We start from the raw sequence: 23,250 nt of genomic DNA on the forward strand, positions 1-23,250 counted from the left end.
ACCAGAGGCATTTGCTGGCAAATATGGGTACCAGTTTCTGCAGAATTTAGGCTGTAATTTAAAGTTTATACCCCATATGAAAGCAAAGATAACTTCTGAGCCATTAACCAAATAGAACACCAGTTCATTGCTGTCCTCTCCACTTTGCAAACAAACAGCAGCAGCAAAGCTATTCATAGCTTTACCAAAGAGAATACTGCAATTAATAAGACTCTGGTCAGTTTCACTGCAGATCAGAACCATATGAACAGGAGTGCATTAATAAAGTTTTGGTGAAGATGTAAGATGATTAGTTGTATGTACCCTGGGAAAAGCACAACTAATAAAAGCCTCTTATGTCAAACTTGCCAATGCAGTTTCAAATAAAATAAAATAAATAAATAAAAAGGTATGTGAACAGTTCAATTGTCCAAAACCAAGAATGCACTTTCCAGTAAGTAATTCTTCAGAACCTAGAATATTTGTCTAACAAGGTTTCAAGTGCCCTTAAGTTTGAATTGAAAATGAAAGCATGCTGCTCTACAGTACTTAGGTTTTCCTACTGTATTATCAACCTTTAACAAATACACATGAACAAAATAGGTATTTTTATAGACTTATATTCTTGAACACAAAAGCATCATTGGGTTATTGAGAAGTTCCTTAGGACTCAAGAAATATCTTCCATTCAACTCACCTAAGAAACAACATGAAAGAATGCATGTTAAAAGAAGAGATGGTGTCTCTGGCTTAACTGCAAAAATTCAAGATAGGAGCAATTATTTTTCTCAAAAACCATTGCAAGGGGATCAACCAGTAGCTCACTCTCATAAAAAAATGGGAGTTATACATTACTTTATTTTCTACAGAATACATAGTAACTGGAGGAATAAGATTGATACACTACACACTGGGAGTTTGTTATACAGTTATATCTGAACAGCCACTTAAAATACACTTCGGTTGATTTCCCCAAATAACACTGGCAATAAGTAATACAGTTCAGGAAGTTAGAGAATTAACATTGGAACTTGCTTGAATTTAACAATACACTCTTTTTCCAAAAAACATCAAATACCATATTTTAAAAATAAAATTAAGGGAAAAAGTCTAAAATATGAGTAGGTGGTTTCAACTATGCCATAGAAGGGATTGACACCTTTGGAGGCTTAATACATTCTGCATAAATATGGGAAATATTTTAAGCACAATTTCAGTTTAACTATACTTCAGCAGCATTTTAGCTAGCCTATTCAAGTGTAAAAGTATAATTAGGAAGGCCAAAAGAATCTGAAGAGCTGCTACCAAAACCCACAAAAACAAATATCCAAAAAAAAAAAATTAAGAACTTCAGAAGCAGAAAACCTGCCAAAAAATCAGTGGGGCCACAGGATAATCAAAGTGCTAAAGGAGCACTCAAGAAAGAACAGGGCTTTGCAGAGAATCTAAATGAATTCTTTGCATTGGTCTACACTGCTAAGGAGCTAAAGGAGCCTCCCACATCTGAGCCATTCTTTTTAGGGGACAAAAAAAATCTGAGGAACTGTCCCAAACTGAGATGTAAACAGAAAGTTATAAATTAAATTCAAGTAAATTAAACAGTAATGAGTCACTAAATCAGTAATAAGGATCAAATGGGATTCACTCAAGAGTTCTGAAAGAACTCAAATATGAAACTGCAGAACTACTAACTGTGGTATGTAATCTATCACTTGAATCAACCTCTGTACCAAATGACCGGCAGATAGCTAATATGATGCTGATTATTTTAAAAAAGGCTCCAGAGGTGATCTTGGCAATTACAGGCCAGTAAGACTAACTTCACTACCAAGCTGGTAGTGACTGGTTGAAACTATAGTAAAGAACAGAATTATCAGACACATAGATGAACATGATATGTTGAGGAAGAGTCAACACAGCTTTTGTAAAGGGGAATTATGCCTCACCAATCTATTAAAGATTCTTTGAGGGGGTAAGAAAAAATCTGAACAAGTATGATCCAGTGGATATAGCGTACCTAGACTTTCAGAAATCCTCTGACAAGGTCCCTCACCAAAGGCTTTAAGCAAAATAAGCAGTCATGTGATAAGAGGGAAGGCCCTTGCATGAATCAGTAAAAAGATAGGAAACAACCGATAAGATAAAATGGTCAGTTTTCACAGTGGAGAGAGGTAAATAGCAGGATCTCCCAAGGATATGTACTGGGACCACTGGTGTTAAACGTATTAATAAATGATCTGGGAAAAGGGGCAAACAGTGAGATGGCAAAGTTTCCATATGATAGAAAAATTACTCAAGATAGTTAAGCTCAAAGCAGACTGTGAAGAGTTACAAGGGGATCTTACAAAACTGGGTAACAAAATGACGGATTAACTTGAATGTTGATAAATGCAAACATAATCCCAACTATACACAAAAGTAATGAAGTCTAAATGAGCTGTTACCACTCAAGAATGATCTTGGAGTCACTGTGGATAGTTCTTTGAAAACATCCACTCAATGTGCAGCAGCAGTCAGAAAAGCAAACAATGTTAGTTACCATTTGGAAAGGGATAGATAAGACAGAAAATATCATAATGTCACTATATAAATCCATGGTACAACCACACTTTGACTACTGAATGCAGTTCTGGTTGCCCCATCTCAAAAAAGATATATTAGAATTGGAAAAAGTACAGAGGAAGGCAACAAAAATGATTAAGGGTATAGAATAGCTTCCATCCGAGGAGAGATTAAAAGGACTGGGACTGTTCAGCTTGGAAAAGAGACAGCTAAGGAGGGATATGATAGAGGTCTATAAAATCACGAATGATGCGAATAAAGTGAATAAGGAAATGTGTTACGTGAAGGGATAAATAGCAAGAACCAGAGGTCACCTAATGAAATTAATAGGCAGCAGGTTTAAAAACAAACAAAATGAAGTACTTATTCACATAGCACAGTCAACTCGTGGAACTCATTGCCAGGGGATGTTGTAAAGGGTTCAAAAAAATAAAAGATAAGTTCCTGGAGGATAGGTTAATTGATGGCTATTAGCCAAGATGGTCAGGGATGCAAACTCATGCTCTGGATGTCCCTAAACATCTCACTGCTAGAAGCTGGTACTGGATGACAGGGGATGGATCACTTAATACATTTCCCTATGCACTCTCTTTGTAGCATTTGGCACCAGTCACCCTCAGAAGACGGGATATTGGGCTAGATGGACCATTGGTTTGACCCTGAATGACCATTTTATGTTCTTAAATTAGTAATTCGAATAGCCCCTTCAGTACCATTTAACATATACTACAAAACCAAAAAGGAAAGAAGATGGAGAAGATCTTGTACACTTTTTCTGATTTGACCAAAGCCAAACTAACCACTGAATGTACCTAGTCTGAACAGAATGCAGCAAAATTCCCACTACTCAGCATGAGTGTAGATTCTAACATACTTTGTTCTCTCTCGATTTGTTTCATTCAGGGAGGAGGGATAGCTCAGTGGTTTGAGCATTGGCCTGCTAAACCCAGGGTTGTAAGTTCAATCCTTGAGGAGGCCACTTAGGGATTTGGGGCAAAAATTGGTCCTGCTAGTGAAGGCAGGGGGCTGTGGACTCAATGACCTTTCAAGGTCCCTTCCAGTTCTAGGAGATTGGTATATCTCCAATTATTACCTAAAAAAGAGAAAACACCTACAACATATATGTAGGAACAAAAGGTCAACAACTTGTTTTGTAAAGATCATTCAACTGTATCTATACAAGTTTAATTATAGTAGTCCAAGTGCATATGTACATCCACTTCCCCAAACAAAACACTACATAGAGGATTAACCTTAACTTTGAATACTCTTGCTTTTGTCACTGTCACAACCTACATGTTAAAAACTGTATTTCAATGTGCTGGTTGTATATTTTGCCTATCTGTTCGTATGCAATATGGCTGTCATTCTACGGAAGTCACACCAGAAGTGCTTTTCCTCCCCCCAGGAACAGCTATAGTTTCACTGTGACCTCAACACAAAGAAGCTGCATTTCCTCTCTCTGCCACCACCACTGCTGCACAAAAGAGTGAGAGAAGGAAAATTGAGCATTGTGGCCCCTCTTCAAGGAATGTTCCTAAGGAAATGCGGAACCACCATTTATTAAACACAGTTGATAACTGGTTCTTTAAAGAACTGTAACATACTGGAACTACTCTGTAGCACCCAAAACGAGATAGATTCTTTCCAAACAAAAAACAATAAAACCATAGATGACTTAACTACTAGCAAAAGTTTTTTGTTTTGTTTTTTAAGTCTTACATTGTACAGTTTCTGTAAGAAATTAAAAAATATTCCCTAAAAAAAAACAAGTTTGTGTTCCTGATAAAATGGACACATTATGTACAGTTTTTCAATTTTAATGAAAGTGCATGTTTAGCAACCAGGTGAAACACACAAGCTATACTGCACAGCACACACATAACCGGTATGGGAGGGCAAGTATTTCATATTCTAGGCACCGTAATATTTATACGCTGTCTATAGTAGCAAAAAGATTAACTGCATTCCAGAGTAGTTTAAGTTAACATGGTTATGCAACAAACAGTATTACACTAAACTATTCTTACAATTGTTAAGAGCATTCCCCAGCCCCTCCAGATGCGTTTTATAATGTATAGTGTGACTGTGACAAGGCAAGGTAGTATGGCATGATTCCTGACATTGTTTACACTAATTTACATGGCATTATTGGTTTGGAATCTCCACTTAAGTTGCTAGCATCACCCTGTGTGTTGTGGGACTACACAGGAATCCTGACTAACACTGTGGTACAGTAAACCTGTAAATCGCTGAGACTGTCACTAACTGGTTTAAGGTAAATCCTACGGAAAGACTACGGATATGTCTGCATTTGATCTGAAAGGTGATATTCCCAGCTCAAGTAGATGCAAGGTGCTAGCTCAGCTTGAGTGTACACCTAAAAAAAGCAGTATATCCAGAGTGGCATGGGCAGCGGCACGGACTAGCCACCCAAGTGTATACCCAGGGGGCCAGGCAGGATTGTACTTGGGGCTGCTAACCTAAGTGATCACCCATGCCATTGCACACACAATGCTATTTTTAGGTGCTAGCTTGAGCAGATCTAGAGCAGGTACATCTATACAAGCTGGGAATCCCATCTCCTAGCTCAAAACACAGATGTCACGTAAGCCTGCGCCCTCGTTCAAATAAGGTTTCTAAACAAGTTCTAAGACTTGTGCTGTCACAAACTGATTTGGCTACTTATAATATAACACATTATTTTCTTCAAAACTGTTTATTAGTTGCAAAATGGCCAACGCCCTAGTACTCCCATGTCAATCCTATGAAACATTTCACCTAAAGCCTTCATTAGCATCACAGAATCATCAAAAAGTAGGACTGGAAGGGACCTTGATAGGTCATATAGTGCAGTCTCCTGCTGTATTATTATTATTAGACCATCCCTGACAGCTCTTTGTCTAATCTGTTCTTAAAAACCTCCAATGATAGAGATTCAACAACCTCCCTACATAATTTGCTCCAGTGCTTAAACTTTGTAATTCTAAGGACATTTTAATGTCTAACCTAAACCATAATGAATCAATTTATTTCACCCTTTCCTTTCTAGGCATAGGAAATGGAATTGTGTGATTACAGAGCTGTGAGGTTTAATGTTTGTATGCACTTTAAGACTCTTGGATGAAAGATTACATATAAACAGGTGGGTAAATATTCATGAAGGTTTAAATACACATTTAAACCATCCAGAGAAATAAAGCAAATACATGATTATATTGAAGACTTCTATGCTTCTATTGTATTTATACAGTTAGTGAATACTCTTGTCAGAAATGGAACAACAGAAGTCAGAAATGACCTGGATAATCTATTTTATCTCCCTGCCAGTGCAGGACTGTTCTCTATATTAAATTTTCCCTCTATTTTTGCCTCGTTATGCCCAATTCCATCCCATCCTATTCTTCTCCATTGCTAGTGATAACACCCTGCAAATATTGATAGACTTACGCCTTTTCACCCCACCTTAGTCTCCATTTAATAAAGTGCATATTTGGCTCTTTTATTCTTTCCATAATTCACTTCCTTCTATCCCTCTGATCAGCGTGCTGCTTTCCTCTTAAATCCTAATTTATAAATCTTTCTAGTAACCCTGAACTGAATACGAGACACTTATTTCTCCAACTGTATAAAGTTAATATAATCCCCAAATATCAATAATGTTTTTTCTTACACCATTAGTTTCCCTATTTAGGGTTCTGTAATTTTGACAAATATTTCAATATTCAGCATTTTTTAAATATTTATCCCACCAGATATTGTGCTATTTAGTTACTAAAGAAATTCTGAAGTCGTGCATTACAAAAACACACCTATGATATTTCTCAATTGATACATTCTCTCTAGACAGTATAATTCTGTACATGTTATAGTGACTAAATAAAATTAGCAGAATTTTAACTGGGAAAATCACATTTCTCACTCAGACACAGAAGAAACAGGATTTTGTTGTTGGGTTTTGGGGTTTGTTTGTTTGATCTTTGTTTTTTGGAAGAGTTGCTGGCCAATAATAAGTTTTCCAATCTTGTATATCCTATTTATAATCAGACTCATTAAAAGAAATATCACAGACTGCTTTCAAGATCATTGCTCTGCCACCTTCTGTAAAAGTTAAGTATCTGCCAAAACTTCATCAATGAAAAAATATGCACACACAGATGACAAAACACTATACCTAGATTCTGGAAGTGCTACTGAAAGGTTTAGGAAGTTTACAGATCACTTGTGCTATTACAAAAGAACACTAAAATAAAATATAAGTGTTATGCTACAAAATATACATAAAACCTGTTTTCATGCCAAAGACAGATTTCTGTTTCTGATACTATTTCTCTCCCACTGTCTCAGAATTACTACTCTGCTACCACTATCTACTTTCTGACACCCTTTACTTCCCATCTCATATCTTTCTTAAACGATGGGAAGATATGACCACTTATTTTGGCAAGATAGATCCCCAAGGATTGTGGGATTCACTGGTTTTGCCATTAGCCGCAAAAGCAGCCTCCCTTCTAACTTCTCCCTTTCTGAAGACAATTTCAATTTACACCGTTTGCACACTTGCAAAACTGAAGTGAACCACTTGCCAAACACCTTCACTGCTATATGTTCTGAACAGCACCCTTTCCTTCACCACCTTCCTCACCATCTCAAAAGCACATAAAATGTACTGGAAAGTTTAGTTTCATAAACTAACCTCAGAAAAAACTCAGGGGACTTGCTGTTACTCATTCAGAAAGAGTATGGTCTCCTTCCTACCTTTTTTCATCACTTCTGGACGAAACTGCTTAATACAATGCTGTTTGCACACAGACAACTGTACTCACACCTCTTCTCTCTCTGAACTATCACACACAAAACCGAGATCCGCCCCTCCTCAAAAAAATCATCAAAACATTTGCCTTCTTTCACCGTAGAACTGTCTGAACAACTCCTCTTTCAACCCCCGCTTCCAGAAAATCCTCACTTCTCTGACGGCATCTGATACACTCTTCTTCTGGACAAACACCATCGCCCACCTTTACGCGGTGCTGTTTACCCAGTGGGGCGTCTACCCTTGCAGGTAACAAACGAGCAGGTCAAAAGGTGTCGTCGTCGTCCCCCTCCCCCCCTCCGTCCCACAAGGGGAAGTTCGCCACTAGATAAATACAATTCGACCGCAGCGCTCCCTGACTGCCATCATGTACCCGCACCCACGCCCCTCCCTGACACCCAGCCCCCGAGCAGGCTGCCCCGGCCTGCTCCATCTCCTCCGCAGGGCAGGAGGGACAGGAAGTTCCCGAGAGGCCCATCAGCGAGCGCAACTCGCCCACCCGCGCGACACCCCCTCACTCTCTTTCTCTCTCTCTCACACGCACGCACGCTTTGGATCCCGCTCCTCACTCGCCACCCCGCCCCCCAGCCCCAGGAGCAGCCCCCCGGGTGTCTCCCGCACACTGAGCCCGTGACAGCCGCTCTCCGCGGGGCGGGCGGGCTGTCAGCGCGGGGTCCCCCGCCCCGGCCCCGGGGCAACCTGCGTAACCCCGCGTCTGTGCCCTCAGCCTCTCCCGCTTCCTCACTGCCCCGCCCCTGGCAACCGGCTTGGCCGCCCGCTCACTCACCCGTCCGCCGCCCCCTGCACCCCGCTACTGCCGCTGCCTCCTCCCCGCTGAGGCTCCTCGGGAGACACTGACACCGGCGCACGGATACCCGCTGGGCGCTATTTTGGGGAAACAAGGCACAGGCGGAGCCGGAACTAGTTTTTCTGTCACTCTCTTCTCAGAATCGGCCGACCGACCTGTGGTATCCTTCCGCGCCCCTGTCCTGACGGCTACTGCTGGGATACAGCCGGCCGCTCAGCACGGCGAGGTGGGGTATGGGGGAAGGCCTATAATCTATCCCAGGCAGAAGGGACTGACTGGGCCCTCTCAACACAGCTAGCGCCACAGGATTATTTTGTATGGGCATAGGGAGCGGCGGGGTGTATGATCTTTACACCCGACCCAATCCGAACAGAACTGGAAGCTGATAGGCAGCGGGACAGAGTGACTGGAAGAACAGGCCAATCAGGGAGAGGAAGGGGGTCGGGCAGAGTAAAGTGCCAGTCAACGGGAGAGCAGCTGGTGGGTGGGGAAGTTATGGGACGCGCAGTTCTTGAAGGACAGGAATAAAGAGCCAATCAAAGACAGAGAGAACGGGACGCACCAACCAATCAAAACTGAGTACTGTGCAGCTCGGCTTGGAAGGAGGCCTTGGCGGTGGCTAGAGCTCTTATCGGGAAGCGCATGCGTACAAAGAACCCTTCATCTTCTCTGTCGCTTACTTTAAAGCAAGTGACGCATGTACGTGAGTTCGTCTCCCAAGCAACAAGAGGCGCATGCGCAAGCAGCCCCCTAGGGCTGGTCGGTTCCCTTGTTTGCTTGCCCCTTTAGGCGCCCGCTGCGTGGGGAGCCGGCCACGCCTCCTTCCCCTCATCACAGCACCCACACAGCCCCTCTCCAATCACACTGCCCTTTGTGGACAGCCTCATCTGGTCACGCCCCTTACCCAACTCTGTCCAATCACAGCCCCCGCAGCACTTCTCTCATCTGACCACGCCCCCTCCAGGGCTGCCAACTTTCTACGGGCACACAAACCAGCACCCTTGCCCCGCCCCCTACCCAGGCCCCACCCCTTCTCTGAGGCCCGGCCCCTGCTCACTCTATCCCCCTCCCGCTGTCGCTCGCTCTCCCCTCCCTCCCTCCCGCCCTGTCTCAGGGGCAGGGGCAGGGGCTGGGGAGGGAGTGCGAGGGCTCCAGCTGGGGCGCAGGCTCTGGGGTGGGGAGGAGGGGTTTGGGGTGCTCTAGGGTAGGACTGAGGGGTTCAGAGAGCAGGACGGGACTGGGGCCGGAAGTTGGGGCGTGGGTGGGGGCAGCACTTACCTCAAGCAGCTCCCGGACACAGCAGCACGTCCCCCCTCCAGCTCCTATGTGGAGGCGCAGCCAGTTGCCTCTGCGCACTGCCCTGTCCCCAGGTGCCACCCCCACAACTCCCATTGACCGCCGTTCCTGGCCCGTGGGAGCCGCGGGGGCAGTGATGGGGGCGGGGGAAGCATGTGGAGCCCCCTGGCTGCCCCTACGCAGAGGAGGTACATGCCAGCTGCTTTGTGGGAGTTCCAGTGCGCAGCGCCTAGCAAGAAGCCTGCCAGGCCCGTTGTGTGGCACCACCAACTGGACAGTCAATGACCCGGTCAGCAATGCTGACCAGAGCTACCAGGATCTCTTTGTGACCTGTGTTCCAGTCAAAAAACTGGACAGCTGGTCCGCCTAACCTCCACCTTCACACAGCCCTGAACCAGTCACACTGGCCCCATGCACTTCCTCAGCTGACCGTGCCCCTCACCTCACCCTCACACAGCCTCAGTCCAATCATACTCCCATCCAACCACACCCCTCATCCTGACACTGCCCCTTTTGTGCCCCTATCTGATCACACCTCACATCCAGCTCTGTCCAGTTACACTGCCTCCTGTGCACCCCCTTATTAGGGTCAACAGAGGTCCTGTTTTGGCCACGACAGTCCCTTTTTTAAGACCTATCCTGGCTGTCCTGACTTTTTTTTTTTTTTTTTTTGCAGGAATGGGCATTTGTCCCATTTGCTCCTTCCAACTTGATCAGTTGGAAAGAGCAAATGGCCACTTTTGTCAAAAAAAAAGTGGGGTGCAGAGGAACATGGGGGGAAGTGTCAGTGCAAGGCTCGAACCAGCCCCATGCAGGTGGAGAGGGCTCAGGCGAGGGACTCAGACCAGCCCCACATGGTGTCCTTCCCGTTTTCCCTTTCAGAAATATGATCACCCCCCCTTATCCAATCACACCCCTCACCCTCACACAGCCCCTGTCCAATCACACTGGCCCCTGCACACTCCTGTCCGTACGTAGGATCGATTTTGTATTCAAGTCAGCAGGCCTCGATAACTAATTTATCTAAATATTGTTTAACCTCTTTCCCTGTGCTGGGTCATGAAATAATTAATTAATTAAACCACAGAGGTCATCATAGATCAACATGACTAATACCACTAAGTAGGCAGGCAACATCATTCTGCACTGACTATAAATTTCCAAGAGGACTTCCACAGTTGTCCCATGAAGACAAATATATTGGGATAATCCAGTCTGAAAGGCACAAAGCTGTGGCTGACTAAGGTGAAATCCACATCACAGAGTAAAAGGATTGCTACCTTGTAAGCCAAATGCAAATGGTAAAAAGGAACTTCTGGCCACTGCTTCCACTTAAGAATCCAAGAGTAGATAGGGACTCTAGGATCTGAAGTTTGTATTGTTTGATAAAGGGTAGGTAAACCAACCACAAAACCATCAGCCAGCACCTCCCACACACACACACACACGAAAATACTTCATCCTACCACCAATGCCTCCTCATCTATTCTGCACTGAGTCTGAACCAGCTCCTGTTTAATCTACGTCCCAGTGCCAGTCAGGAAAATAGGAGAAATTTCACCAAACAGGGCAGTTCTGATTGTTTCAGTATCTTCATAGGAGGAGTAATGGAACAAAAGCCCACAGAACATCACATGAGAATGCTCATAGGGCAAGTGCGTAATTATCCAACAGTACTCCTTCTGGGGTCACTCTTGAGAGGTAAGGAGAGAATCATCAAGATGCAATTCTATCTATCCAACATAGGATTTACAGGCAGGACAGAAAACTCATGGTGAGTGGATCAAAGACTACTGCTAGATCAAGAACCACCAGTGAAACAAAAAACCGCCCTTTTTTGACCAAGGTAACTAATGCAGTTTCTGTGCCATGTATACAAATATGAACAAAGGAATGGAAACTACACAAGAAAACCATGAAAAGATAGATATTTGCTGTGAACTTGTCCTAATTGTAAATAGATAAGCTCACAGAGTATTGGTTTGCCAGCTGCATGGATATCAGTTAACATTGTTTTTTAGCAGTTATAATGGCAATAGAGCTTCCCCACCACTCTCTACTCCAATGTATTTCCACTCAATCAGAACTCTTCAGGACTCCAGGGTCTGTCTAAGTCATCCTCCCTGATTTATTTGCCAACAGACTCTTATCTCATATTGTACAACCATCCACCCAAAAGTAAACATTCTAGCCTGGGAATTACCTTTACAACACCTTATGTCACCTCTAGAGCATATGTGGTGTTTTAAACAGCTGCTTTTTCACAGTGTTTCACACAAAAACACTCAGTCTCTGGCTCTTAATTAATATACCTAATGGCATTTGTTTTATTTTTTAAAAAATAAAACAAACAGGAATTGTAAAGTCACAAATAAATTAGATGGTGTGTAGCTTTATGGGTATTTGTCAAATAATAAAGAAGTTCTAGAAGAGGCTAAAAACAACGTGTTCTACAATCCGCAGGACAAATTCAATAAATTTAAATAAAGTTAATGGAGATATTTAAAGAAGACCACATTGTCTCAGTCAGGTACATAAGATCGCTTGTATAAGAATGCTGTAATGTGGGTGTATGGTACATTTGTCAGGGTGGAGTTACAGGTAAAAGTTCTCTTTCAACCATGTCCAACTGTGGAATCACAGATATGTTGTTTTGAGTCAGCTGCTCTGTTTGGCCTCCTAACATCAGGTATTAAATGTCGGAAATATTTATATTGCCTACATCACACACTGCGTTACTGACCCACATCCCAGGAAAACTTGTGATATTTAATATGTTCTCAAAATGACAGAATATAGGTTTCTCTGGGATTCACACACTTCTGCTGGGACTTCTGCACCATTTTGCATATTAACATGAATCAACAGCTGGGTTTTAGAGAGATGATATAAATAGCATCATGCTGAAAGCAAGCTTCTTGGAAAGTAAAGAAAAAAATACATTATTTAATGCACCCTGACATTTGCTTTTCCTCCCCTTATTGCCAAGCTGTATTTCTGTACACACCCCAACAACAAATGCAAAGAAGTTGACTTCTTCACATTAACATAACAAATGGTGCCTGAGCCTAAGAGAAGATGATATCCAGAGCAGCTTACCTCCCTTTAGCCGCACAGCTGGCAAACTACACAGTAGGAAAAGGAGTAATAATGTAGATGGAAATTTCAATTTCCAACAGGATTTCAGATCCACAACCTTTGGAATTTTATTTTCATGGTTGCTCTATGTAGCTTCAGAAACTTCCTGCTTTTGCAATATCTTTCCATTCATTAAGCTGCTGCTTGCAATTAAACATTCTGACATAACATAGCTGAGATTCCTTGGCAACAACTTTAACCAGAGGTTTTCAAGAGTTTCCTTCAGACGGCTTTAAATTTTCATATCCTCATGAATGCTTGCCACCTTCTTTTAATAACTTGAAAAAATAAGCCTCTCTTAAGGAAGTTCATTGTTCCTGTATTTTCCCAGCACACATGTCCTGTTTTTAGAAATGTGGGATGCACATGTATATTTATAGAGACAGATGTGTACATATGCATATTATAAATTTACATCTTACACAGAACACTAAGTAGGCTAAGCAGATCCAAAGAAAAATGGTTATTACAGTTTAATATTTTATCCACTAAACTACTTTTTTCCTTCCATAATATTTGATCATTTCTACATTTTTCAAAAAATCATATTTACTGCATCATTTAGACACTGCAGCCTTTCATCTAATATTATATACTGGTTAAAATATGTGTACTGCTGCAAAAATAAATGCAACAGTAAACTGCCTGTTTTTTAAATTAGTTATTTTTTTTAAGTGGTACCAGCAGCAGGAGCTTGTCCTTCCTCCAAACTGGTAGAAATTTCATGTGAATTTTTAAGATGCTTAGATACAATTTACCATTTAGAAACCTATATAAATGCATTTTGCAGTTATCTCTAATTTAAATTTTAAATAAACTAAGCAAGGATTCTCTATGCTAAAACTGAACTCTGAGTCGCTTAATCTGAAACAAACTCTTAAAGGGACACTGTCAGTTTAAGAATTGTGCTTCTGTCTGGATTAGAAAATTACTAGATTTGAGAGATTAGAGAAAGAATGTTCTTTTTGCCAATTTGTTTAACTTCTATATTTGACAGCACTGTGTGTATATAGTCAGTTTCACTGGTTCCCCTGTATAGGCCATTTTCCCTGTTTGGAAACAATAGGAAAACGTGGTTTCAAAGTCACAAAAACACACAGAAGGATGCACTGGACCTGAAAATTCTTTTAAGCCATTTTTAAAAAACTGACTATAAAGTTCAAGTCGATGGTGTCCCTTTAAGTGACAAATCACTCAAGGCACCCTTGAAAATGAGATGACTTGGATTCTGCCAGGTGCACAGCATCCTCAACAGTTTTGCTGGTTAGTCCTGTATATCCTTGGCATATTTTTATATAGTCCCAAGTCATGCAGTGTGGATCTGGATCCAAATTCTCCAGAGTTCACACGTGTTTGGATACTTGGTTTTGTTTTAGCCTCGTGACAGTCCCAGTTCAACTCTCTTTTCCATTCCAAGCAGGCAGGAGCAAACTCCTGCTTAAAATCTCCCATAGGGTATAGTAATAAAGTTGGGCTGGAGTTATCTAGTGAAAAATCTGAGGTGTTTGTTTGTTTATCTTATTTTAAAGAAAGAGAATCTTAGCTCAACCTTCGGTCCCAGAATGTTGGGCCTTATGGTTTATCTGCACACAAGATGAAATCCTGGCCTCACTGAAGACAATGCAGAAACTCTCATTAATCTCAGTGGAGCCAGGATGGAGCCCAGAGTTGCACCAGTTTATTTTAAAGTGTGATTTTTAAACTAATTTAGTTTAACTGATGCAAAAGGCTCAACTGTTGTAAACCAGATTTAAACCAGCATAGGAATGTCCACACACCCCATTACACTTGTTTAATTAAATCCGTTTGAAGTCACATCTTTAATTAAACCAGTATCACTGTGTGCATAGACCAGGTCCTATTTTGGTTTCCTTTAAGTCAATTAGGAACAGATTTAAATAAAACTGAAATATACCACTCAGTCCAGAACGAGAGTGCAACACAGGAGTTTGCACTGGCTAAACTAAACTGGTGCAAGTGTGTGTGTAGACATAGGCTTTAGTCTAACAAATAAAAACACTTTAAATTAGCAGCAAGAAACAAAAATCAGCTGCACAGCTGCTGTACACTGCCTAGGGCATGTGCACTCATTTCAAACAACAAACACAATTTGAGAAATGGGCAAGGACAATGGACCAAATTCTCAACGATGCCTCTGCAAACTCAACAAAGTCAGAGAAAGAGTTTCTAACAGAACCTCTTTGGTTCTTCCAGTAGGATTTGGGTCAATCAATCACATTAAGCTCCTAAGGCAAGGCACAGTGTATCTGCTGTACCTTGTACAGCACTGGTAATAGGTAATAATTGGAGATATACCAATCTCCTAGAACTGGAAGGGACCTTGAAAGGTCATCTAGTCCAGCCCCCTGCCTTCACTAGCAGGACCAATTTTTGCCCCAGATCCTTAAGTGGGCTTCCTCAAGGATTGAACTCACAACCCTGGGTTTAGCAGGCCAATGCTCAAACCACTGAGCTATCCCTCCCCCCACTGAGCACACAGGGTTGCACTGAAGATATAATTAATAAATATGTAATAATGCTAACATGGTCCTGGGTTAGAACACTGACTGTGAACAAACATGAAACAGGCTAGTCTACGTGCATTCCTCTAGCTGAGGGAGAAGTAGCACATAAACAAAAACACAGCTATTGAAAGAGTTAATCTGGGTTTTAAAACAGCTTTAATAATCTAAAGTATCATCAATAACTTGATCTGAGAGAATAACTTGATCTGACGGAGAACATCACCAAATAGATCATGATTTTCTTGAACGGATTCATCACTCACAATTCTCCAGTGACATTCTAAGGATTTTGTCTATCTCTATTTGAAATTTGGGATGTGTTGCTTAGTAGTGGTTAGTCACCAGAGGCCATACCCCCGAGTGACTTAGTTATACCAACCTCACCCCTCACCTCCCGGTGCAGATAGCGCTATGTCAATGAGCGGACTTCTGCCATTGACATAGCTACCGTCACTCAGGAAGGTGGAGTACCTACGCCAATGGAAGAAGCTCTCCTGTTGGCATAGGTAGCGTCTTCACTAAACACTACAGGGGTGCCACTGCAGCACTGCAAGTGTAGACAAGCTCTGAGGTGCTTAACAGAGCAGAACTGTCTTTGTAGCTAATGGGAAATTTGCTCAAATAAAGCCTCTGGAATTTGACCCCTGGTTTTTACTCTCTGCATAGGTGAGGATAATTCTTTAAGAAGTTGTCTGTTGAGAATGGTCATGGAAAATTATTATTTAATATTGTGATAGCTCTTAAGAGCCCTAGTCATGGAGCAGGACCCCGTTGTTGTACGGCAAGGGTCGGCAACCTTTGGAACGCAGCTCGCCAGGGTAAGCACCCTGGTGGGCCGGGCCGGTTTGTTTACCTGCCGCGTCCGCAGGTTCGGCTGATTGCAGCTCCCACTGGCCACAGTTCACCATCTCAGGCCAATGGGGGCGTCAGAAAGCGGTGGCCAGCACATCCCTCAGCCCACGCCACTTCCCGCCGCCCCCATTGCCCCAGAGCGGCAAACCGCGGCCAGTGGGAGCCGCGATCGGCTGAACCTGTGGACGCAGCAGGTAAACAAACCGGCCCGGTCCGCCACGGTGATTACCCTGGCGAGCTGCATGCTAAAGGTTGCCGACCCCTGTTGTAGGGCTTGTACAAACACAGAACAAAAAGACTGTTCCTGCCCCAAACAGCTTACAATTCAAAGTCCATGGAAAACAATAATCTAGTGGTCCCTCTCCCATCCCACTCCCAAAATGCCCTGCTGTGCCAACCTGTTCTGAACACACAAGGAGCTCACCTTGGCAGCATGGAGGAGGTACAGCTGCCTCCCTGTGCTCTCCTTCTGTCCATCATCAGGGCTCAAGCGTACAACAGATATTCTGTGGCATAGAGGGCTTTTTAAGTGCCCTCTGCCAGGGGATGAATTTTACCCACTCTGATTTTCTGTATCTGAACAGGATTCTATGCAATACTGTATAATTCATCATCCACAAGAGGCCACACACTTGGAGTACTAGAAGTGTGTTATCAGGATAGCTGAGTGTAGGAGGGAAAGCTGCTTGCAGTTCTAACTCCAGATTACAATATCATCAGCGTCATTATCTGGAAAATATTTGCAGTGATGTGTTTGTGTATCTCAAACTGGAATCCGGCCCATTGCATTTGCAGAAGCATTAGTGATTTCTTTAATGACTCTTGCAAGCCCTCTGCCTAATCAAAAATGAAACATTAGTATCTGAGGGCTTACCGCTAAATACAGGGCCGGCTTTATGAACTGCGGGGCCCGATTCGAATACCCAGCGGCGGTCTGGGTCTTCGGCGGCACTTCGGCGGCAGGGGGTCCGCTCCGGGTCTTCTGTGGCACCGAAGGACCCCCTACCGCTGAAATGCCACCGAAGACCCGGAACAGATACCACTACCCCCCGCCACCGCCTGGTGAGTAAAACAAAATTTAAAAATTAAAAAGATGCCTAAGGCACAGGACCCTCTTAGGTGCGGGGCCCGATTCTGGGGAATCGGGGGAATCGGCCTAAAGCCGGCCCTGGCTAAATAGGCACTGCTGCAATCGATGTAGTGGTGTCGATTTAGTGGGTCTGGTGAAGACAAGCTAAGTCGATGGCAGAGCACTATCCCGTTGATGTCTGCACTCCACCTCCCCGAGAGGCAGAAGGTAAGTTAGCGGGAGAGCGTCTCCCATCAAAATAGCGTGGTGTAGACACTGCTGTAAATCCACCTAAATTGAGTTATGTAATTTACATACATACATAATTTGCATAACGGAAGTAGCGTAACTAAAGTCGACTTACAGCTTTAGTGTAGACCAGCCCAAAGAGAGAGAAACCTTGAAAACAGCAAAGAATGAGGTGCTCTGTCTGGATCGAGTGATTTCTGCAAATACATGAGACTAAACCAGCGCTGCCAATCGTCAAGGCTGCCTCTCTGTGACAACAAACATCTGAAGTATTGGAACTTGAAGTTAATCAGAAGTTATTTATTTTATCATAAAGAACTAAACTGTAGGCCACTGCTCTTGGAAATACGTTTTTCAACTCTCTCTTAACTAGACTATATTTACGCTCTTTCAAGCAGAATAAATGTTATGCATTTAGCCTTACTGTTAACCTTAACACTCTGCTATTACAGTCAATGTTTGTACAGCCTCTGGTACCGAATTACTCATATAAGCCAAATCCTTTTCAGGAATTTTTGAGGTAAGGTGATCTAAACCACATCTTTTGTTAATTCAAGATCAAACGGCGTATGCTTTACACATACTGTGTAGTCAGCAAGAGCATGTGGATTTCAGAAAACATTTTAAAATCAGATTTTTCAAGTCACAGTTGAATGAACCAAGTGATTCCTTGAGAGGGTTATCATTTAAAGAAGTAAAGGACCAAACTCAATACTAGTGTAAGTTACAAATAAGGTAGGAGTAATGTGCCCGTCAGAAGGGCCAGAGAGAGGACTGTATCATGAAAAGCAACTAGCAATAGTATGTAAAACAAAACAGATTCTCCACCTACTTTTCCTTATATCCTACCATTAGTTGCCTTCCGTTCTACACCGCTTTTCTTCTCCCTTAGGTTAATATTGTATACTAGTGTTACCCATCTAAGGCCAGATTCTGATCTGTTACTCTGGTGTAAGTTTGGAGTGACTCCACTAACTGGTGAAACAGAGTAGAATCTGGTTGTCCCTGATTGCCAAGTGGATACAAGTTACATTGTTTTAACACCCACCTATTTATCACCCAGGTATGGCAGACCTGTAATTCATATCACTCTCTGAGTTGTGGTGCATGAAACTAAGTAACTGCTCTTACTCTTTTTCTGTGTACTGCAGCTTTAGATGTATGGAGGAGTTTCTGTTTCTCTGGTGTGTTGTGAGGCAGTTCCAAAATGAGACACACACATTGTGCTCACTCCTGTAGATTTTGTTCTTTCTTCTGTTGTTTTCCTTTTATCTTGAGGCTGAGAGTACATTCTGCTCTTTGTGCATGGAAGACATAAGTAATGGCATGGCTGAGTCTGTCCCAGAGATTTCCACAGGAGCTGCACCCATTTTCAGCAGGTCTGAATATATGGCCCATTGATCTACTAGTGTCTTTACAAGAACTAAAAGTAATTCCCTTCATTCCTCACTCTCTTGGTTCATTAATTGCTTCGCATTACTAGCATGAACAGCACATTTCAAAATGCATTTCTCTCCTGGGCTCTGTTTACTTGTTATTGTAGTTAAGTGTCATTTGAAATGCTGGGTGATAGCTTACTGTGTCCTAGATAGTGGCATTCTCAAATATGATTTATCATATCTGAAGGAAAGTACACTTACATCTGTAGTAAAATGAAGGAAAGTCATGGGGGAAAAGGGAGTTGAAATAGTTCTGGCTGTAAGGGGGATTGTGGAATTTGACATTTAGGTTCCTGTGCAAGATGTAATTTCCAGCTGAATAGTTCAGGCACTTATCCAGCTTTCACTTTGGCCCCAACTGTGTGCTAAGTGCAAACAAAATCTCTCTGAAAATCTAATGACAATCTGACTTGATGTGGCTGTTTTGTTTTCAGCAAAAGAAAAAAAAACAAAAGAAGAGGATTGTTCACATGAACTGTGTTTGAATATTCTGCACAGGCCATGCAGAAGTAAACAGAAGTAGCAGAGAATGTCACACGTGGTTCTGACAGCTTGCAAATAAAATGTGTATGTGTAATATTGCCACTTTTGAGTTGATGTTTGTAGTGTCTTGTACTGAATTATTCACACAATCTAAATCCTTTTCAGTAATTTGAGGTAGGTCAATAGCACAGCTTTTGTCAATTTAAGATCAAACATACCATTTATAGATATCACACAGTAAGCAGCAGCATGTGGATTTTAGTAATTTTTTTTAAATCAACATGCTTTCTGGTCACTAGTTTAATTAATCATACATTTCCTTTAGAAAGTGATTCATTATTTCTATCAGCTAAAAGTCAACAGTGAGTGAAATCCTGGCCCCATTGAGGTCTATGGAAGTCTCGCCATTGACTTCAGCTGGACCAGGATTTCACCCCAGGTATCCAAGCTCTGGTTAACCAAAACTTGCTCCTGTTCAGACTGCAATTGTGTCCTCCATACACAGTCACATTCTCAGGCACTCCCACAGTGAGCTAGCATGTTTAAAAAACAGGTTTCTGGGTACGAGACCTTGCATTCCGTGCACAGCATCTCTCAGGCACATCAATATAAAGCTCCTGCTTCATTTTGGAAAGATTTAACATTAAAGAATAGTACACAAGAGAAGCTTCTCAGGTGAAGCAATCTGGAAAATTAAGATCATCAAACACATTAGGAGCAAAAATGGACTGAGTTTTCTCACATACCTATATCTTCTGACCTCAGAGTCCAATGGTAGCAATGCAGAGTCATCTCCCACTTCCACAGAACTTCATGGTGACAGCCAAGTTGGAACTCAGATTCTTCTGCTCCAAACCACAGGGCCTCTGCCACCCAAAATAAATGAGAATCTCAGTTAGCTCTTGGTGTCATAGGCCAAGTCACTCAGAGTTGAGCAGTTTTGAATCCATCCATAGAAGGCTAAAGTAGTGCACACACACGTTAGCTAGCTCATTGCAATCTCTTTCAACTCTATCCCCATATAAAGTTGTAAAGAGAAAGAGACATGGCAGCAATAACTTGCAGCACAAAGTGTCAGTCACTGGACTCCCACTTTCTGATCATACAGTCAGGAGCAGAGATAACCTGTAATTAGTGTGTGCTACCAAGGTTCACCTACAGAGTATACTCAGGACTGTTTTAAGAAGGGTTAGAACTCATCACAACGCTCATTAGGGCTCCTTAAGTTTAGCTGATCACGAATTTTTCAGCCCACAAGAATCCAAACACAAACTAGAGGACAGATACACTTCTCTTAACCCTTCTCTCCTTGCCACAAACAAGAAAAATCACAAAACTACTAAGTCTAAATTTCACGGCTCAGGAACACATCTTCCCATCCCCAATGACTGTGCTTGCTCATTGCGTAGCTGGATTGCACACTCCTCAAGGTGAGGACTTTGACCTCACATCTGTCTGTAGAGCATCTTTCACACAGTTGGGGCTATTACCAAAAGCAGTAAGAGAAGACTTATCAGCAACTTCCTGCTCTAACACATTTGTTCTGGGCCACAAATTAGATCCCAATGTTCTTCAGATTTTTCTGCAGCTGAAATTTCTCATGGGGTCTATCTGTTCAGGAGCCATCTTCACTAAATAGTTTTAGAGGTAAATTAAGAAAAAGTAGTAACTGCTAATTAAGCCCCAAGAAGAATAAATGAGCCAATGTCAGAAACCAAGGAACAGAATTTGTTTTCCAGTCAATTCTAGTGGAATAGCGTTTTCTCTGCTCCCTGACTTTTACAGAGGCTCAGTTATTCTTATGCCACTCCATTGCCCTATTTTTCCTTCCCAGAAATGAAGTGCTGACTGGTATGGATGGCACCAGGAGGCAGTCACAGTTGAGGCAGGGAAAACCTGGATTTTATGTCCCAGAAAGCTGAAGTAGCCATGACGCAGAAGTGGTGACAGGAGAATGTAGTGCTACAGCGGCAGGGAGGAGGGGACCTACATTTTATTTACCACTGGGACCTTGAGGCAGCATTTGGATGGGATTTAAAAAAAATGATTGTGTGTGTTAGTGCTCACAGCACAGAAATCTGTGTTATCGCTCCCTGGTTCAAACCCAAGCCAGGTGCAGTTAGTAATGACCAAAGGCAGTAGCCATCTGACATCTGTCAGTTGATCTGCATTAGAGGACGAGGGGGAGATTCAGCTAAGAAACCCAGGCTCAGGTGTGGGAGGCATGGATCATGACTTCCCTCTTTGAGGCAAGGTCTTTAATATGCATGTGTGTCCAGCACCTAGCACAATGGAGCCCTGAACTCTGATTGGAGCTTCTAGGTGCTTCCACAGTACAACTACTCATCATCCCACCCATTCAGCCACATATATCTGTGGAGGGTGAAGAGAGAAGCTCAGTTTCCATTGCACCCAGAAGTGTGGCACATTTCCCAAGCCCTAGATTTATGTGGCCATCATTCAAAAGAAAAGGCAGAGTCCATCAGGCACCAGCTACTATCGCAGATGGTGCCTCACCTTCAAAGCTAATTGACAGAAAACAGCTCGTAAGACAAAACAGAATGTGGTCTGTGCTGCTTTGCGATGGGGTGTGAACTGTACCATTAATGCCAGACCCAGCCCGGGTTGTAGGACAACATCTGCTAGCGAAGACGCTGGTCAAGGCCCTGGTGACTGAAAGCCCACTGACCAAAAGCCATAAGGGGCTCAGAAGTGGACAGAGAGAGGGCTGGCCACGGCAGCCAGGGGACACATTGACTCAGAGGATCACCTCCCCACCTTCTGCTAGCTGGTCTCCTCTGCACTGCAATCAGGACTGACAGCTGTCCCCAACCACTGGAAACCCTAGTGTGAGGGCTGCTCCCTCAGTGAAACACTCCTTCCCTGGGCAGAGCTGGGATTAACTGCTACAAAACAATTTCTGCTATCCCTCCCTGCAGTCAGTCCTTGCAGCAGCGGCTGCTTCTTCCACTGTATTAAGTTGTACAGCACCAGGCACACTGAAATCAAACAAAGGAACAATAAGAGTGCAGTAATAAAACGAGTAATGCAATTTAAAACACAGGCTCCTTTCCAAGGGAACAACGCAAAGCCAATGTTTGGAAGCCACTTTTCCTTTGAAATAACTTCTCTCTTGTTAACATCAAGCCAAGCCTTCTGCTCATACATAATGCATTTGGCCTCTTTTCTCTCGATTACACGGTAGTGTCAGATTCCACGTGCTGTCTCCACAAGGCTGACTTTCTGGCTCTCTCAGAGAGAGCAAGGCCAGCATGGATGCTTGCAATAGCTACTATTCTCATTAGGTTCAACAGGGGTGGCTGTCTATTGTACATTATTTAAAGGGATCAGACTCCTGACTTTTTCCCCCCAGAGTTTTGATCGTAATAGCTCAATACACAAATACTGTGAACACGCAGTCACAGTAAATCTGGTTTGCTTTAGCTTGTAATTTCCACTCCAGATTTCTAAATAGATGCATGAATTAGACAAATCTAGTGCTGAGTAGATCATGAGTTAATGAGCATACAAAGCAGCTATATGCAGAGGGCTCGTGATTAAGAGCAAACTTCTAGCTCCCTACAAAGCCAACAAGGATACTGTAAGGAATTCAGTTTGTCAGTAGAAACCAAGAGATGAAAAAAAAGCATCTTTGATTATTTTAAATTAAACTTACCATGTTGAGATGTGAAAGCAAGACTGCTGCTTTGCTGTTAACCACCTGCTCTTTACACATGGCAACTGACTACAGAAAAACTGAGGGCTTTTATGCCTCAAACTAGAAGGCCAGGAATTGTTAAACTATAAACTATCATATTTTAGAGATTAACGAAGTTTAAACATAGATGGCCAAGCTACTAATACAATTTCCATACTCATTACCATGACTCTCTCCATTTCTCCCCCACAGCATTCTGTCTTATTCAACAGGACCAAGAACCTGTCTCAGGTGCCAGAAGTTATTCCTTTAACCCCGTTTGGCTTGGCATTGGTTGTATGGAAAAGGGCAAATATAGTGCCAATCTATAAAAAGGGGA

General features: G+C 42.7%; 1 protein-coding gene across 6 annotated transcripts in view; it reads right to left on the bottom strand.

The window, feature by feature from the left end:
* The window catches only part of MEF2A (myocyte enhancer factor 2A), a 206,968-nt gene that overhangs the window by 151,640 nt on the left and 32,078 nt on the right, over positions 1–23,250 (bottom strand). For 2 of the 6 annotated variants that reach the window (XM_044979541.1, XM_044979551.1), the window contains exon 2: positions 19,960–20,079. The gene's annotated coding sequence lies outside the window, so the exon portion shown is untranslated. Of the gene's footprint in view, positions 1–8,141; positions 8,254–8,317; positions 8,594–8,724; positions 8,845–19,959; positions 20,080–23,250 lie in introns of those variants that run through there. The other 4 variants (XM_044979542.1, XM_044979543.1, XM_044979544.1 and 1 more) reach the window with 4 other exon arrangements.

This window comes from Mauremys mutica, chromosome 11 (genome assembly GCF_020497125.1).
Source record: "Mauremys mutica isolate MM-2020 ecotype Southern chromosome 11, ASM2049712v1, whole genome shotgun sequence".
NCBI lineage: Eukaryota > Metazoa > Chordata > Testudines > Geoemydidae > Mauremys > Mauremys mutica.